The sequence below is a fragment of the Syngnathus scovelli genome, chromosome 14, assembly GCF_024217435.2.
Source record: "Syngnathus scovelli strain Florida chromosome 14, RoL_Ssco_1.2, whole genome shotgun sequence".
In the NCBI taxonomy this organism is placed as follows: Eukaryota; Metazoa; Chordata; class Actinopteri; order Syngnathiformes; family Syngnathidae; genus Syngnathus; species Syngnathus scovelli.
This window is the reverse complement of record NC_090860.1, coordinates 11,392,090-11,411,591: the sequence shown is the minus strand read 5'-3', so window position 1 is coordinate 11,411,591 and position 19,502 is coordinate 11,392,090. Positions and strand designations below refer to the sequence as shown.

The window sequence follows — 19,502 nt, the reverse complement described above, 5'->3', positions numbered from 1 at the left end:
CTCCCTGTGCACCGTGAGGGTAAACACCAGAGATGACGGAAAGGAGGCAGGATGGAGAGATGGCAAGATGGCGACAATGGCTTATTGCTTTGAGGCAATTTGCTGGCCAACCTTGACCTTTCTCTGAGCTTGGTCAAGACTGTCACTGTGAGTCAGGATGAGAACAAAAGCAAACACGAGTCCACGCAGTAGAAGTAGCAAGATGACGAAGTAAAAGCTGCTCGGCGAGGAACCCTCCGTTTTCTTTTTTAAAACTGGGAATAAGCTAAATGACTCTACATTAAAAAAAAAAAAAAATACATAAAAGTGTCTTTTGGGGAGTGCTGGAACGGATTAATTGTATTTCTATTCATTTCAATGTGTAATGTTGACTTGGTGTAGCAAATCTTTGAAGATGGAACAAATCCAACTTATAAATCCAGGTACCATTGTACATTTAAGGTATATTTTCTCTAGAATTTAGTTCGAACTCGAAGACGAGCTAGAGCTAGGTAAAACCTTTCCGCTATGGCGGCAAGCTGAACACTCACGACGCGTTAGCCGGCCTCACACTTTTAAGTCTCTGCTAGCATGTTGCTAAGCTGTCACGCTATGGGAATAATTGCTCAAGCGCCTTCTGAAGACACCTCTGGATCCGCCAACGCTCTTCATCAAACTCAACAATCCACTCAGGGAGCATGCGCACATTGGAGTCGGCCCGCGGACACCTTCGCGTGCTCTTAATCAGCAGCGCTTGACGGCCTCGTCTTGTATTCGCCATCGATTGTTCGCCCCAGGTTTGTTTGTCTTCACATGCCTGTGTGCATCTCCCATCGGAGTCCAGCGGGCGTCAATGGAAGCGCTGCGGAGGTAGGTAGCGGCAATTAGCCACTGGACACACAAACACCTGCAAGTCGGCAGTGGTCAGAAGGCGAGGAGGCGCCACGCTTTCCGAGACCCGGGATGCCACTTTAAATACACAACGGCTGGACGGGATGGTGTACAGAGGCGTGTGCGAATGCGCGCGTGGGCGGGTGAAAATGCATCGCCTTGTCGCATACTTCTGCATGCATGTATGTGTGTGTGCGGCCATGCGATAAGCTGCCGGCTGCTTTGCCAGAGTGGGCGTGAGTCACGTCTGTTAGCAAGGGAGGCTAGAAAAACATGAAAAAGTACATGTGTGTTTGGTTTACTAAAGTAAGTTGCTGTCAAGAAGTCACTGAGTGGATGCTAACTTCCGCTAACAACCCAGGCTAAACTTGGCTCCTCACGGATGTAAATCTCGTCTCTCAATATCACTTGAATCTGCTTTCTTTCATTACTGTAATGTAAAAATTATTATTAATTTAATTTAATTTAATTTAATTTATTATTACTTCTCTTTCCTCTTGTTACGACCGATGCTAAATGTTAAAAAGTTACTTCCAAAATTATGATCATGACTGTTTGACCCGGGAACTGTTTCATTCACTTTCCACGATTGCCTAGGAGGCAAAAAAGCATATGAAATCCCAACCCTCATATGCAGCCATACACTGAAGTGTGCCACGAAAAGACACCTAAAAGGAGAGACGCATTGAAAGAAGCTAACAAAGGCGAAGCACTAAAAATAACAACCTCGACACCACGCGGATTCCCATCAGTCAGTCTTGTGTACTTGAGAAAACACCAATGAGCAACGCTGACACTTTTCAGAGTTCTCTTCCCAAGTGGGGACCTGTGAGAACTTGATACTGCTATCAATGTTTCTGTATATGTTTGACTCCCGTTGCTTGACGCCAGTTGGAGTCCTGATTTCAAGTCTTGGCGAGAACAGTGCACGATAACTTGATATACAAAACTCATACCTAGACAAAATATCCGACTAGGTAGTTTCACAGCTTCCGTGTAGTTTGTCCCATTACATAAACAAGACACATTTCAAAGTGTGTGTGTGAGAGTTTTCATCGTGCGGCACATAATCTGCGAAAACCCCGGTGACACGGGCCGATCGGAGTCTCGAGCGGGGTCCTGATGGTGACAGTGATTGAAAGGAGCGTAAACAAGAGGTGCTTTGGGGGGAGCCTGAAAACAATGACTTGTAATGCTAGGAAGGGAAGTGGATGGATGGATGGAGGGATGGATAGGAAGGAAAAACGACTGTCGAAAATCCTGCTCCAGGTAAAGTACCTTAGTGATAGTCACATTACGCTCGAGCAAGTCACTAACGGTGGCCATCAAGGAGCCCACCGGTGTGATTAAAGAAGCCCCGCCCCCTGATCTCAGGTTCCACTGATTACAGCTCAACAAGCAACACACGGAGTTAGGCGTAATCAACATTTTCCCTTCCAATCAAGCCCTCGAATCACTCGCTCTAATCCGCGGCCTGCCATTGACAAGTCTGATTGATACGAGGGCTTTTGTTATCTAGCTCCGGGGGTCTTGGGGGAGCATGACAACAAACAGAGACACCGTCGGCTTATCTGCTTTTTCTACATTTGTTACCGGCGAGCCGGACGACTTGCAACCTCGCAGGCGACGAGCGTAGCCCGCCTCACATTCATCATGCGAAAGAATTAAATGTGGAGATGCCAAAGTACTTCCGCAGACAAAAGTCCCGGTGGACAAATTTTTTCCCTGTTAGCGATAGAAAAGGAAAATCTGTCATTGGTTGATTGTGACGAGCGGCGGTAGTTGTCGCGCGGATTTGTTTTCCTGCAGGGATGTGGTAATTAATGGCACGAGTGGATCGGAGAGGCTGGAACACAAACAGCCAAGAAGAAGGAGAAGAAAATAAAAAATAAATAAATAAAAAACTGAATAAGAAGATGACAAATATGAAAATGAAGATAAAAAAGAAAAAAAATAGATGAATGAATGGAAAAAGATGAATTGAACTTCCGTGATTATCAGTGGGAAGTGTACGGATGATATGAAAAAAAAAATGGAAACACACTGCTGCTTTTCCAGCAAACAGCAGTTACGTCACCCGCCGCACACAATTGATAAATCTCACTGGCGCGGCTCAAAGCGTACAGAAAAATCATCATAAAACGCTCAAACAAATGTGCTCATTTCCAACGTCGCGCGTGATGAATGAGCCCCGACCATTTTGTGCATGCGGCCCAAACAATAGCGACCAAGACAAATGCACGCTCTGTTTACGATAACGTGGCAGATTTTCTCAGGCTGGGCGGAAATTACAAGATCGGCGAGGTTGGGGAGGATGTCGAGGTGCAAGTCCAGGAGAAATGGATCACTCCCCACCGAATGATACCCCATTGGAAATGTCATTTTGCTAATACACGCATATCGGAAGCATTCAATCAATCCGAAAAGGAGCTTTCGGGAAAGCGGTGCTATTTTCGAGAGGGGCAACGGCATCTGTGTCCAGCCCGTAATGAGATGTTCTTGTTCCTGTGAGTGGATGATTCTCATCCTGTGTTCTGGACCCCTGATCAAAGAGGGCTCGCTAGTCACAATTCACGGATGGAAACGACGGATCCTCAAAATGGGCTTGGCTGTGAATAAAACAGAAGCTGGAGCTAATTTCCCCATCTGTCGGTTTTCGAATACTGACAGAGCCGTAAAAAGTACATGTGAAATGGACCCCCGCATCATCCATCCAGTGACAAGAATAAAAAAACGGATGACAGCTGCATTCATCATTTTTCCTTAAGACTTTGACAAACTAGATCTAAAAGCAAAAAAAAAGCCTTTTGTTTCACATATCTGACTTCTGTCCGTGAAGGCCTTTTTTTTTTTTTTTTCCAGGAGATGAAAAGTAGCTTTAGACATGTCACAAGAACTAAAGCCTCATTCCAGACACACTTAAATTGAAAGATTCATGACTAGGCACCATCTTGTGCGATCGTTAATCCCGAGCAAAGTAAAGTCTTTGCAACACATAAGGCGCCCGATCCACACGTGTCCTTCTGCGTCCATTTGCATCTCTCTGAAGCAAAATCTACATCCTGACATCCTCCCAGCAACGTCTGCTGTCAGTTCTCTGGCCTCCAATTCCGGAATAATGTGTTTGGCCGTGGGCCTCGCTTATGCTTCCTTTCCAAGTCGCAGTAAAAAAAAAACTCGCCTCGCCTCGTTCCACTACCTGGCTCGGGTTCTTCATGTGTCAGCTTGAGCTAATTTGATGGAACGCAACTCCATAGAGGAACGGCCACTCTTGTCAGCAAGACAAAGTGTCGTACGGAGACCTCTGTGCTACGTTCTCGGGATCGACATCAAAATCGCATTTAATCAACCGTCACGATCAAGAAAAAGCAGCTAAACATCAAATGAACACATTCTCGTTGGTTTGTCGAATCAAGAAATTCCTCAACGGCAAAGACGTTCAATAAGACGTTAGCGGAAACGTAGGATTGATATTTTTGATGTATTCTGCTCAGTTTGACGCTAAATGTCAATTGCAATGCTTTGATAACATCGTGTTGACCGGAAGATGAACCGATGCTATCGATTCCCAGCTCCGATTATAACGTGTATTTTTGTTTATGAGCCAGAACAATCGTCCGCAATGGAAAACCGGGGCAGGAACGAGCCGGTAAGCGAGCAGCCGAACAGATGTAATTACAAAAGGCAATACAAGCCGTGCGTCTCCCAGTCTGGCTGACCCACATGTAGGAAGTAAGTCAGAGCTTATCACGGCACTCCAGGATGGTCCTCGGCGTTCCCGAGCTCCTTTCAGACGCGACACTGGGAGGATGATTGCGTTGGAGCTGGCGCTTAGAGTTCAGAGTGGAGTAGGCTGCAAATTTGGAAATTGCCAACGCGGTGAGAAATCTCCGCTTGGAAGATTGGACATAGATGTGCCAGATCTTGGTTTCATTCGAACATGCAACTCGGATTGCTCGACTACCCCGGAATGGAATTTTAGCTTTTAGTGTGATGAGCTCAAAATGTCTTTTGACTCGGTGAAGCAGCGTTTGGCTCCTGGCCCAAGCTTGCTTTTGTACTTTGTGTTCCAATTATGTCAACAATTGCAATGTTTGTGGTCACCAGGTGGCTCTTGTTTTGTGTAAGACCTCGTGCATGACGTAGCCAGAACATTTTGTCCTTGAAAATAAATGTTACCACTGAAGAACCAATAAAGTGTTGAGTGAACCGACTTTGAAGTTTTTGTATATACGAGCCGTCAATCGGACAATTTTTTTTTTACTTTGGCTTGCCCGTGCAAAGTTCAAAATCAGCAGCACTTTAAAAAAGAAGTTGTTTAATGCCACTCCCATTTCAAGTTGACTAAACTGCTTAAAGGATAACCGAAGATTAGCTTAATGCTAACAAACAATAAAAAACGCCATTGATGCGCTAGTGATTAGCATTCACACATTCACAACAAGGTATGAAGCAGCCATGCTAACCATTAGAGAAAATTGCTGCCTAAGAAATTCTCCCATACCATTAAAATTAATTCACAATAACTGGATAAATCGATTAATTAATTCTATTTTAAGTCAAAAGTTACAATCAGCCTTCAAGGTATCAACATCGATTCCCCTGTGCTGATCCAGCCGATATAAACACCAATTCGGCTGGAGGAGTAATCGGGATGAGGCGGGCGACGAGAAAGGAAGGAGGATACACGGCGGCCTTTGAATGAATTATGGTTCGTATTATTTCTTCCCGCTTTCTCGACAGGGCCGTCTGTCATGGCCAGAAAGGGGCCGCGGAAAGTGGGCTAAGTGGTCATGGCCATTTTATTTCGTCTTTCCGAGCCGCTGGATGGATATTAGGATTTTACAGGCTATTACACATGGTAATTGCGACGCGTATAGAGTATTGGGTAATTTTCTTGTCTATTTCTTTTTTTTTTTTTAAATCTGCCGCTTCCTTTTCTATAAATACACATTTACAGTATGATGGTGTCATCAAGGTTGTTTGTGGCATTTGTGGGAATTTAATAACATCACTTGAGGAATTGCGTGGCTTAAACGCAGCTTTGCCTCTTTCCATGTTCATCCAAGCCAATTTAAGATGTGAGGCAGGTGAGGGAGAGGGCAGAATACTTGCTCGGATATTAGAGAGCGAGCGCTCGGAAAAGCGATGGATGTCAGTGGGGGACCGGTTGTAAAATAAAAGTCATTCAGCTCAAGTCTTGTACAAAGTCTTCTGAGCGTAATTGCTTGCTTTGGTATGTAACGGGAAAAATGTCACGTTTCCCCGAATTAATTAAATTCCAAATGCGACACAATTATGGTGGGAAGAGATTGTTAGACTCTGATTAGATCATTATTATTTTTTTTATTCTAATGAGTAGATTTTAATAGTAATACTTAGGTCAAATAAATTGCTTTCTTGACATCCACTTCATTCTGCTGAGAACACAATCCACAGTTACATTGCATTAATTAAAACCGCATTGAAATTATTAATGATAATTCGGGGGTCTGTCGATTTAATAACAATCATTGTGCCCAATTAATCACCATTTGTTGAGGGTTTAGGAATGTCAAGTTTCCACTACTACAAGGTAGGAACAGATTCCCTAGTAATAGTAGATTTTAAGAGTTTACACATTTTTGGGTTTAAAAAAAACTATTGGGGGGAAAAAATTAAGACTGTCAAGTCAACAGTCCTACTAGAATCTGTTGAGAACCGATTCTACCATTTATTTACTCTGGTACAATTATTTTGCACAAATAAAAAAAAAAAAGGATATTTAAGATGTTGTATTTTTTTAGCTAGTAGATTTAAATTTAAATTATTAGGAAAAAGGACCAATTATAAAATGATGACGGAGGGCGAGCAACACCGCAATTCATCACCATGATTTAGCATTATCAGAAACCATCCTCAGCACAGAGAAAGGGTAGCGAAGGTGCTTTAAAAAAAAAAACTCAAGTTCAGCACTTTTCCAAAACGTTTAAATCTTGTCTTGCACACTGCAGAAGGAAAACTTAAAAACTGTCCCATAATGAACAACTAATAAAAACATTTTATTCAAGTATAAGACTATGCTTCCACTAGTATTAATTTTAAAATATATTTGACCAGAAAAAAAATGGAAATCCACACCTAACCCTTATTAAAAAACATTATATTTGTGCTGCTAAACGCGTATAAAAGTTGTTTGTGGGGTCTTTTAACGATCGGCAATAAAACTTTTTTTTTATTGAAGAAAACTTGTCTGTTGTCATTGGATGATTAAGGCCAATGACAACTGGAAAACAATCATCTTATATAACACGGCGGCCCAAAATACAGCCCCCCCAAGTGCGCCGCATCTCCAGCCAGGTTCTTATTACGCGGGTTTGATCCCATCGCCTTCATCCATTATTAACCGGCCAATGCAGCGAGGGCCATGTAGGCCACTTTACAGCGGTTTAAAAATTTACTCACTACAACACTAGAAAATTCCGAGCTAATTTGGTCGGCGCGTTAACGGCGGGAAGGTGAATCTCAGGCGGATTTCAAACCACGTAAGGGCATTAAATAGGTCAAAAAATGGAGTACAGGAGATCTCCAACCCAAAGATGAAATGTCCCTCTTAAAGGTCAAGACCCAGGTCATGACCTGAGGTGCCCTTTTTTTAATTATATCTCCATTTCCACCAATCGGGTCAAGTGTTCTGGTCCGCCAGAAATCAGTCCCCTTTGACCTTGACCTTTTTCTAGAGCTAATAGAATTACACGGCAACTAAAAGGCAATTAAATGAAACGCATACGTGGAAGACAAAACAGGCGAATGAGGACACGGGGGTACCATTGCCATAAAGGCCCTGAAGGTAAACACATGTTCCCGCCATGTGTGTGTGGTGACAGGGTGAAAAAAAAGGCCATGGGCAAAGGAGTCAAACAGGCAATGCAGGCTCACTTGAGAATGTTTTGTTAATTCCGTTTCGTTATAATTAGCTCTCCTGCTAGAGTATGGCGAGGCCAGGGGGAACATGGAGGGGGGGGGAGGGGGGTCTATTGGCAGACTGGAAGAGACGATTAGATTGGCCTGGCGACGGATGTCTTGGACCAGCAGCTGGGTCCCGCCACGCCCCCTCCCCTCCCCTCCCCTCTCTAAAACGCCACAAGGTAGAACATGAATTCATATACACCTCAGTGCCGGTTATTATCTTCCATTCTCTGTATTTGTTTGTAATTTATTTCTTTATTTCTCATCTGCCCTCAGTCTAGTTTTAATTAAATCATCCCTTTTTTTCCTCTTTCGCTCCACTTCAAAAAAAAAAAAAACACAATAACAAAAGGTGCAATTTTAAATTACTTGTGACTTTCTCACTCTACGCACACGGATGCAAAAAGCAATTTATTGGACTCGTCTGTCAATCAACAATTTTGTTTTGCTTTTCTGGCAGTGTTTGTGGCTTCTGTGTGAGTAAAATTTGAAATTTGTTTAAGTCAATACCAGCTAGTACTTTAACAATAATACCTACCAAATACATAATAACTGCTAATAATATTTGTCTGCTCTACTACAGAATTACATTGGTAAAAAGTCTAAGTGACAATCACAAGAAAATCAACCTCAAATTATCTTTCCCCATTGAAATGAATGGAAATGGTGTTAATCTGTTCAAGGCTTCACGCAACAATGGAAAAACTCCATAATACTCCACTTCATCAAAACATAATGTAATAACATAATTAAATAGAATTAAACTTGTAAGTTTTGTGGCTTCTTGTCAATGACCTCAACATTTTTTATCTGCCTTTAGTAGTATAATGGAGCAGTTTCACAAGGGCCTTTGGGCGCTAAAAACGGAGGTCGCGTTCAACATAAGAAGTTCGTCTGTCCGAGCAGTGAAGAAATGTGCTGCCGCGAGTTACAAGGTTGCGCTGGAGCAATAAAAGCTGTTTTATATCAGAACAATCTTTGTGAGGACTTTGCATGTGGCGGTTAGAAACGGTTAGCCTCCACGCTACACGAAGCTTTTGAGAATTGTCCCACTCCAAAGACTTTTTGGAGTGACCTCGCTATTCCACTTTTGTTGATGTCGGCGTCTCGCACTCCTCGTGATTGACTCATCCACTCAGATACCCTTGCGTTTGCCGCGGCTGGACGAGGACAATTAAAAAAAAGGTCAAAACCACGGCAAAGCTGACAAGCCTGTCGCTTCAAGTGCTCGGTAATTGGCCGGCGAGCGGCGCGTTAATGTGTCGCCGCTGTGGGTGAAGCTACCTGCACATGGAGATAGGAACGCTGTCTGGTCTCCTGGTGGGAATTTTTTTACGCTAAGCTATACTTCCTGTAGATCTCCGAGCGCCTCTCGCCCAAACGTCGTTAACCGACCCTTCCAGCGAACTTCATGGCGGCAAAGCGATTGCCGGGCCGAAGCTGCGTTTTCCCGCAGCCCGAGGACAGGCTACCCGCTTTTCGTCGAGCCTTTTGATCTGCTAACTTTGATCGCACGCCGCGTAGATGCCGCCAATCAATTCGCAATGCAAGCGTGCCCCAAGTACAGAGTATGATTTTCAAATTTAGCTTCCTAAAACACAAGGCCCTAGCTTTGAAAGTAGGATTGAAGGAAAGACTTTCTTGCACTACAGAGAAAAGTCGCTTAAGAACTAGAAAAACTTCTTGGGGAGGAAAAGCGAGGCTCGCAAAAATAACGACAACCGAGTGTCCACATTTAGGGTCTTATTGCATCACGAACGGAGGGGGGGGGGGGGGGGGGCTTTGAGTCTCTGAGGCGAATCCTCCGGGCTCATTATTCAAATTTCAGCTAATGTCGGATACCAAATATAGAAGTGGTGAATTTGCCCGGTCTCTCACACAAACCCGCAGTCGGACCGGGAGTATCGGAATGCGACGGAAGCTCAAGGCGACTAATTGGCCCCCTTTTCTTTTCTTTGTGCTCCAAAAAAAAAGGACGACTGATCGGATCTGAAAAAGGCCCGACTGGACGCACTGCAGTCGGCACTTCAAGCAAATACAAAGAACCTTCGCTGTAGAAAATCAAAAGACAAGTCTCAAGTGTGTGTGTGTGTGTGACAGAATGAGGATGAGTTGAAGAGCAGAGTCGTAGCGCAATCTGTGAAGGACGTCTACTGTCTGATGTGTGACGCTGGGTGGGGGGTGGGCTGACACCCCCCCTTGCCACCGCCACTGTAAAAACTGGTTGAGGAACACATCACTTAGAGCTGAGAGCATATTCGCAGCACTCTACTTCATTGTGAGGGTGTGTGTGTGTGCCTTTTAGGAGGGACGCAGTGTCTCCCGCCGTGAAACTGCTAGCCTTGATTATAAAAGAGCAGTGGCGCACTTCTTCTTTTATTCCTCCATCCATACCGCAAAGCCAATTTGCTAATGGATGCAGCAATCCTTGTGATTTATTGTTGTCCGTGGTACGCTTTAAGTAAATCGTGCTGAATGATTTAAGTTTGCAGGCTAAATTTACACTTGAAAGCCGGCCCACTCCGGAGAGAGCGCATTAGGAATATGCAAACTTGATTAGGCCGAGTATCTATTTAGTGGCGTTGAATCATGGCGGGAGCACTCGGACCGATATTGAAAAACGGTATAGATTTTTGTTATGTGTGTCTGCGTGCGGCTGTGTGCTCCCTGTCTATTTGTGGTTTCACTTTGTGAAATGAAAATGGAAAGTGTTTGTTGCTGGTGAACTTAGCGAAAGGTTAAAATGACTTATTAAAAGAATGACGAATCAAGGTTACGAATGGAACGCATTGTTAGCATTATTTTAGCGGCGGCTTCAAGAGATGCTAGCTCAGGTTGTAAATGTTAAATTGATTTAGAAACTGCTCTAATGTAATTTTAAAAACCTCAGACTTCAAAGTCAAAATTTGTAAAGTGTAATTGATCACCCAAGCACTTAATTGCGGCGTTAAAGATGCTAGGTTAGCTTAGCAATTAGCATGGCTTCTCTGTCTTTTCTTGTCATCCCTTCCTGAGTTGTCATCAATTTAACTTATTCGATTCCAAATAAAAGTTGAAAATGTTCCAAATTTGAGATTTTACGACAAGTTGAATTTCTATGGAAACCATTTTGTTTACAAATACAAACAAGGAAGTCAACCAGTCCATACTACACGATATTTTTTGTGTGTATATTCAGTATCATTTCCATGCATCCATCATGATTTTGCTCGACCTGATAGTGAGGTATGCCAGGTTCATTTTTATACACCCACTTGTGTTCCCGAGCCAAAACCGAAGGGTCAAAGCAACTTTGCTCATTTAAATTGGCGTTTGTCCCTGCCTGCTTTACTTTGCTGGCGCTCGGCCGGCACAAGCGATAAAACGAGAACTGAAACAAGTGACTCCCTTCTTTTCCACCTTTTACCCGCACCATGTTGAAAAGCTTCATTAAAGCTGAAGATACAACATGGGAAGCAATTTCCCATGCTTTTCCTTTTACGTCAGACGAGGTGTCGAGAGTGGGGAGGGGGGGCGGTATTGTTGGAAATAGGGGGCAGAAAAGTCTGTCGAGGCTTCATTTGGATGAGATATCATACAGAGCTGCACCTTGCGCCTGTGCGGTGTGTGCCAGGGCTAATGGCGGGGTGACCTGCAATGGAGCTCTCTGGGAGCCATTTAAAAGGCGGGGGGTGCTGGAGGGGGGGGGCAGAAAGAGAGGATGGGCAGCAGGAAAAAGATAAAGAGAGGTAAGATGGGAGGAAGAAAGAAACGTCTGGCAGTAATTGTTCTTGCGGTGATAAATGGTGTCCCATTGTACAGTGGCTCGCCGTGTCCTTGGGAGGCAGAGAGATGACGAGGAGGAGGAGGGGGAGATGGGGGGGGGGGCAAGCAAAGTAGCATTTAACACTGGCTCTAAACTGTCAACTTTTTTGCCAATGTTTATAGCACAAAAAAACGATGTAAAGACATTTGTTAAATGAGCGTTACAAATATGTTTAGGGGCACAATGTGGTTTCTGCACGTTTTTGTGGGTTGGAGGAGAGGGAAGCGGCGTAGTGCTGCGGCGGCGGCTGCCCTTGGGGATGCGCTTGACAGCAAAGACACCTATCATAACGCCGCAGTAATATTCGCTTGACAACACACTCGCAGAACACTTTGTGCCCCCGGGGGACACCGTTTGTTGCCATTCCACAAGGGAGAAATTCGCTTAATGTAATTTTTTTTTTTTTACTCCACATTCCAGATGTGACATTTGTTTAGGTTGATGTGTTGAGCTAATGTGGTTTAAATGCTTTGTTAATTATACAACAGGATGACTGGAGATGGCAAGGTCAGTTAATGCTAATAACAAGTTGAAACAGTAACAAGCATTTTCATACGGTGAGCAGTCATACGAGACGTAATGATTTTCTTTTGCATTCATTAATGCAATGACAATGGGTAGAAATAAATTTTGAAATTGAAGATGATATCAGTTTGAAATTGATGTATAGCTGCAATCGAAATTTATCCAGGGGCACAGCTAGATATTTTTCAGTGGGGTGGCCACGTTTATAACACGTCTTACTGAACCAACAATTGATTTTCTATAGATTAATCAATGATGAAGTGATAGACAGATGGAAAAAAATATTTCATAATCTATCCATTCATTTTCTATAGTGCATAGCTAGCTAGCTAGCTAGCTAGCTACCAACAGTGCCTCACATACATCGTGTTGGTATCAAGTCATCATGTAATCATTTTCCTACAACTGTTCCTCCGCCTGAGCCATGTAAGGTGTCTTAACGTGCACACGTTCCATCACGTGAACATCCCTTATTTAAGAAGCACACTAATACCCGCAGCCCAGTTAATTGCCATTCATGTCAGTTACGATAATTGGCAGTTGAGTCATGTGGCACAACAGGGGGCAAAAATAAATAAATTAATTAAAAGACGATGACGTGCGATAACAAGGGGGAAAAAAAAACCGTAAAAGACTGCATTTAATTCCATTCACAGTCATTTTGTTAATTTATCGATACTAATGTAATTAATTTTATCTAGAGTGAGGCGAGCGCGGAGAAAACAAATGAGTAACAGTGTGAGAAGACGACACGCAGAGACACTGTTTGGTATATGTTCAACACTTCCTGTTTTTACAACAGCACTTTCAATTGATCCCATAACCCCCGCCCCCCCCAGCCTTGGGAGGCAGAAAGCAGGTGGTTGAAAGAAAAAGGTTAGACTCATTATACAGATTAAACCTGTAAATGCCCTGTCATTGGCGTAATCGATGTGCCACTCCATTGCGCTGACTTATTGATCAGTCTCGTCTGGGGGGTCGGAAACAGTGCATCATTATAGCTTCGCCAGTGGAGACTGACTTTCCATTCAGAGGCTGGCTCCTACCTCAACCTGGTGGGCGGGTGAAGGATTCAAAGTAAGGAGGGGGGGGATACAGCGAGGAGCCAAATTAGCTTTAATGCGCTTGGCAGTTTGGGTGGAATACACAAAATAAATGTCTGGAACGTCTCGGTCCGAATTCGGTAACGGGGGACAGAGAAGGTTATCGGACATCGTTTTAATCCCCGGGTTTTTAAGCTGACCTTATTTTCTTTTGCATGTTATTTTAGTTCTTTCAGATTAAACGCTTGGCTGCCGTGAAAGAAATCCATTTCATCTAAACAGGACACACCTACCCATCAATATCAAGGAAGCCAATTTGCGGTTGGAAAATAACGCCGCCGCCCTCTGTCCTTGCGTCTGACAGCGGAGGTGCCAGGTGCACTTTTTGGATTAAGAGAATAATTGGATTGAGAAAAAAACGGAAGTGCGATTGGCCGAGTTGGAACGCGCAGCTGCGCACTTCAGGGAATCTTTGATTATGATTAAGGCCGATTACGTTGTTGCGCCACGTCGAAACGATTCGCTTCACTGTCTTGAACAACTTCTTTCCGTGCCCACCTTTGGCAGGGAGATGTGAAAAAATAGTTAAGACTCGAGTGCTGCCTTGGGGGGGGGGGGGGGAGCCACTGTGACAAAAGGTGAAGGCATGAGGCAAAAATGAACGGAATCTGAAGGGGAAAATCTTTCATGCAAGGCGGCTCTCATTTCAACGTGACACACCTTCCCAGAGGCACAGTATTCTCCATCCATCTACTTCGCTGCTCTGCTCACAACAACAACAGGAAAGAAAAAAAAAAAAATCGACAGGGCCCTTTCAAGTCTGAGAAATACGTCAGCGGTAAATAGCACTTGAAGGTGAGGGGCACTGGGCTGTGGTATTTTCCACAGGGGTGACACTTTTAGATTGCTCAACCTGCTCCTGATTTATCAACTAATTTGGAGGAAGTATGCTACAGCAAGAAAACATTTCTGAAAGCTGATAGGAGCTTTGATTAGATACTGCATCACCGCTTGTCTCTCACTAGCGATTGACTGGTGACTAAAACGGGGCGTGCTGGGTCGGGTTTAGTTTTCCTCTGAACCGCGTAACTGGATGAACTTCACTGGCTGTTACGAAACACGTCATCTCATAGGACTGCAAAATAGCTGAGGTCTTCGCAGACGCAAAATATCTTTGGCAACGACAGGCCCCGGTTGGCAGCAGAAAGTATTTTAACACCTGACACGACCAAACTTAATTTGACCCGTTGCCAAAGCGACGGACTAACCTTGGGAGAGATATTGCTAGCTTATCATCACCCCAAAAAAAAAAAAAAAAAAAAAGAAGAGGAAGCTTCAAGAGTATGAGGAGCCACATTAAAGTGTCCATCACTCACCATCTTTTTCCTCACCTTGAAAAATGGATGGAAACAGATGACCGGGAAATTGCACCCTGTCTGACAAATGACAGGATGGCATCGCTCCACGGGCTGCCCACCAGCAAATCTACTGCCACTGAGCGAAAGGACAGAAACAAATCGCTTCCAGCCGCTCCAATTACTGCATACGCTCATCTCGCTAGAGGGGGGGGACTGCCGCTGCTACCGTCTCCGTAGGAATGGAAACACATGAAGGCCCGTGATGGGGTCAAGGGTAAGACGGCGTAGCATTCCAATCAGCTTTCAGTCCTAATTGGTTATCTTGCTAAAGTGGGAAGCCATCAGACGAGGGGGGGGGGACCGGTACGGTTAGGACATTGCTGCATAATTCAAGCGGGTAAGTGGTAAATGACGTTACATTAAAAGCAAAAAAAAAATCGGCCATATAGAAACTTAATATTCTAGTGAGACATAGCCAAGAGTTTTCTAGCCAAGAAGGGTTGCATTAAAGCGATATAAGAGGGAATGTGGAATCGACTACCAGCTTAAGTCACTTTAGGTGTAATTCATGACCACAGCCATTACGGGTATTACAAAATGGCCGCCAGTCAGCTAGCGTCAAGTCTCGACAGGGGGAGTTGTGAGATGTGACATTCTCGGCGAGTGACATTTTCCCACCTTAACTCAAAGTTTACCGGCCGCGTTTCAATTAAATCCCGATAACATCCATTCCTAACCTTTGCTCGGAAACTTTGTACCATCTATATAATCCGCAGAGTCGTAAGATCAACGACGTGACGGGGCCATTTCCCGGTGGACTGATGGATGAAAATGAATGGCGCCATAAATAAACTTTATCACGTCGAGCCATTATAAGAGACTGTCTAAATGATAGCTATTTCTTCCGAATAATGGCGACGGAGAAAGGAGATGTGAGATGAAGGTATGCGGCAATGTACTTTTTCATTTTCAACGGAACGAGACCGGCGTGTCATATTTCACTCGGTGACCCGGGGAGACTAATAAATGGCTTCACTTCCTTTGTCACAAACCAATTGAAAAGGTGACACGGATTTCAGACGGGGGGGGGGAGAGAACGTCGGAATTGTAATGACCCAGAAATACAAGGATGCCAAAAGTTGCAGTCCGATAAAATGATGTAAGTAAAACTAGAAAATAACCAAATATTCAAACGAGAATGTTGAATGTGAAGCCTCGTCTTGTTACCCTGACAAACATTCCTGCGAGAGCGCTACTGTAGCCGTGAATTGCAAATGAAACGTCACATTAGGAGAACCGCGTGGGTAATGGTAATGATACAGCGCTGATAGCTCTCGGAATTGTGAGTCGTGCCAAGGGACACGGCAATATACGTTCGCCGATTTCTTTGCTCAGAAAGCAGAAAGCCAATTGTAGGATATCAGATGAGATATTTCCCGCGGTCCTCTCGCCTGAAAAAATTCCGGGAGAGGGTCTGGGGCTTTCGTATTTCGACATGTACATTCTCCACGCTATGTGCCTTCATCGCGTTGCTTTGGCGGAGGCCAAGGTTCAAAGACGGGGGGGTTAAGGCCATTTCCTGACGGCCGGCATGAGAAAGTGATGCTCCGTGCCGTAGATCAGAGTGTGTCAGAGCGCCAACTAACACTGGCTTATTGGGAAGCCGGCACGCTCTGTTTAACCTCGGCACCCTCGCATACAGACGGTCTTACAGGATTCCCGTCCACGCCGGAGTCGCTCGACATCATCGGCTTAATTGAGACAGCTTCTCCCAAGACTTAAGAGTGGCTGAATCGCTACCCACCAATGCATGTAAGAAGACTGCTTAATAAAGCCCCTGTGTGTGTGGATGGTCTTCTTCTTTGCTCAACCTTGTCTGTCTTGTCTTTCTTCCACATGGTAGCTCACAGAGTGGGATACGCTCTTCATGCTAATTGCCAATAAGGAACTGATCTAGGGTTTGTTCTTCTTGTCTACTGGAGGCAAGGACTTCCAAACTGTGGCCCACCCAAGAGGGGTTTGGATCTGGGGGTTCGGGAAAATGTTATACCTGAAGGTTGGATGTGTAAATATCATACCAGAGAACAAAAAGGATTTCTGGTACAAGTGTGTTAGCAAAAATGCTGATGTGTGGATGTCAAAGGGTAAGCGGGGTGCTTAGATTGAGTATAGGAGCCAAAGGTAAATCCGTGACCTCAGCTATTCCGAAAGGCCGACCTGCTCCGAGTTGACACGGACGTCCAGATTGCAGGGAGAGGGCGTCGTGTAACAAGGTAATACTGCCGGGTCAGTTGGGACCCGGATTGAAGTCAAGACTTGCTTGCTTTTTCTTTTGCTCAGCAGTCCGAGTACACAATTGAGACGAGTGGGCGGGGCCAGTGTTAGCAGGCCATGCAAATTCTGCACTGTCCAATTTTAATTTCAGTTTTTTTTTTCACAATCTCACTTTTTCCTGCCCTTTTTCATGTCCGTCTACAGACACACATACACACACCTCCCTCGATTCATTCTCCCTTATCAGTGGCACGCTGGAAACAGCATTGAGATAAGGGGAAACGCCAAAAGCTGACGCGAGGTGTGCTGGTCGAACACCCTCGGAGATTAGTCATTGACACGTTTGTCAACTTAACAATGCTCCAAAAAAGCAGCTGAGATTAGAAACAAAGAGATTGTTTAAAGGCTAAATAAAACACAGACAAAATGATTTGTCCTGTCATTAGACCAACAGACAACCGGCCTGAAAATGTAATTAAAGGATTTAGACACCACAAAAATGTATAATTATTTCTTGACAGAACATGGCGCCTAAAAAGTTTGCTCAAATTCATTCAACTAAAATCTTTCACTTGGATGTTTCTCGAATTTGGTAGCTAATAGGCTAAATCTGTCGTAAAAATTCATTTCAGAAGGAAACAGAAATGGAGAAATTAAATTCCCTTTGCGCTTCTATGTAAATTAGAACTGTAACAATGTTACATAAAACAGCGCCTGCGTTATTAAAGCTTTTATGATGGTGACAGATCAAGCCTTAATTCACTTTACATTATTTCCTATGAGAGAAATAGTTTTGAAATGAAGTTGGCGGAGGTTGTGGTTTAATTGCAGCGGCATTATTTTGTTTTATTTCTCGTGGAGCTAAGCCAGGTAACCAAACCAAGAAATGTTTTAGCGACACTGGCTATTTTAAAATCAGTTTTAAAATGTCTGCTGCTGATATGGGCGATAAATATTCTGCAAACTATCAAATCTAACCAAACTTTATGACTGATGACTATAAAAATATTGATATGTTGCCATGAGTGTACAATAATGTATCTTTAAATCCTTTGAATATCTTTCTCCATTACGACAACATGGCAGATAAATCTGGCGGCTACCATTAGCAAAGCATGGCAGCCGCGCGCCGTAGCACACATTAAACCATGTTTACCAGCATTAAATCAAATGTGCATGACACCAAGCTGCTGTGAAAATAACCTCTATTTTTATGCTTGTTATTATCCGTTCTTGGGTGTCGTGGCAAGAGGACCTACGTTTTGGTCTCGGAATGCATCAATTAGGATGCCGGGTATGCTAGCACCGGCTAATGACTCGTGATGCACCGTGTTGTCACTGTGTCCCGTCGAGACAATCACATGATTTGTCGTGAGCGGTAGACGTCCCCGAGCGGTGGGATTCGATGCTTTTACAGGCTGACAAGTGTGTTTATTAATCGCCACACACTCGGATCTATATTCCACTTCACACGCTATCGCAATGGCCCCATGGGTGAACGTGTGACAGTTGATATGGAATATTAATATGATTTGTTGCTCCGCCGGGTCCACTGGTCTGGGCTCCGGATCTTCTTCCTGTCTGCTGCTACTGGCGGAGACCTCAGAGGGTAAGAAAAGGCTGAGGAACTGCACAGTCGGGCCACCCTTGGGGTATTCATGACGCGAGAGGTGTTATGTCAGTATTTATCGCACGTCCCTATGGCGTCTCGCCGCCTGCTAGTGGAGACTTGACTAGTGTTTCATATCGTACAATAGATGGTTATTTTTATTTTAGACCAAGACGTAATGGCGTTAAAATTGATGCTTATGTTTTTTCTTTTAAAAAACTAACCCAAATAAAATGTCATCATTTTATTCGATTTATCAATGGAATAATAGAGTAATCGATTCTAGAAATATTCAATCGTAACAACCTGACGATATTTTAGACTAATACCCGAAATCCACTTACTAATTTTAGTATTATGGTTATTAGTCTATACATATTTCAACTCCTATCGTTAAGTCTTTGACATTTATTTCTAGTGGCCCCATTTTAAGAGGTGAGAAAATGGTTTGTTTACTCTCCTCGTGCCGTGTGATCGTTTACTCTTCTCCCCGATCGGGTTCTGCTCCTTTGCATCCCGTATTTGGCTTTATTTTGTCCAATTTAATAGACATATTTATTTGAGCGATGCAAATGTACTACTTAATGTCGAAGCAGATGTGCGCGGTGCGCCGGATTTATGGCGGCTCATTGCTTACAGATGTATGCCAACTACGTATAAACGTACATATGGGCCATTCGCGGAATGGCGTTGTGCATGCTTTGATAAATATAGATAGAGGCCCCGCTGAGGCTTGTTTTTCTCTTCTCCAACCGCCCGGCTAAAACAAACACACCGAGTGTTTTCTATGCAGCCACTTGGCTTTTTTTAAAAGGCACTTCAATCAAGGGAATGGCTGCGAGTTTTCTATTTAAATGTTGCCGACTGGAGCCGCCGCCGCCGCCGCTGCTGGGAACGGGACTGGAGCGTGAAGACATTCAATGCGTCTCGTGAGATTTAACTGTAAGCCAATTAAAGCAACAAAATGTCATTGCAACTATGCGAAGGGGTTGAGGAGACGGCTCTGCCAGGTCAATTAGATGTTCGTTAAATTAATGCAAATGATGAATAAAAGTGGAGATGGCATCTGA

General features: G+C 43.9%; 1 protein-coding gene across 3 annotated transcripts in view; it reads right to left on the bottom strand.

The window, feature by feature from the left end:
- Positions 1-19,502, bottom strand: part of pacrg (PARK2 co-regulated) — a 109,574-nt gene that overhangs the window by 32,861 nt on the left and 57,211 nt on the right. The window lies entirely within an intron of this gene.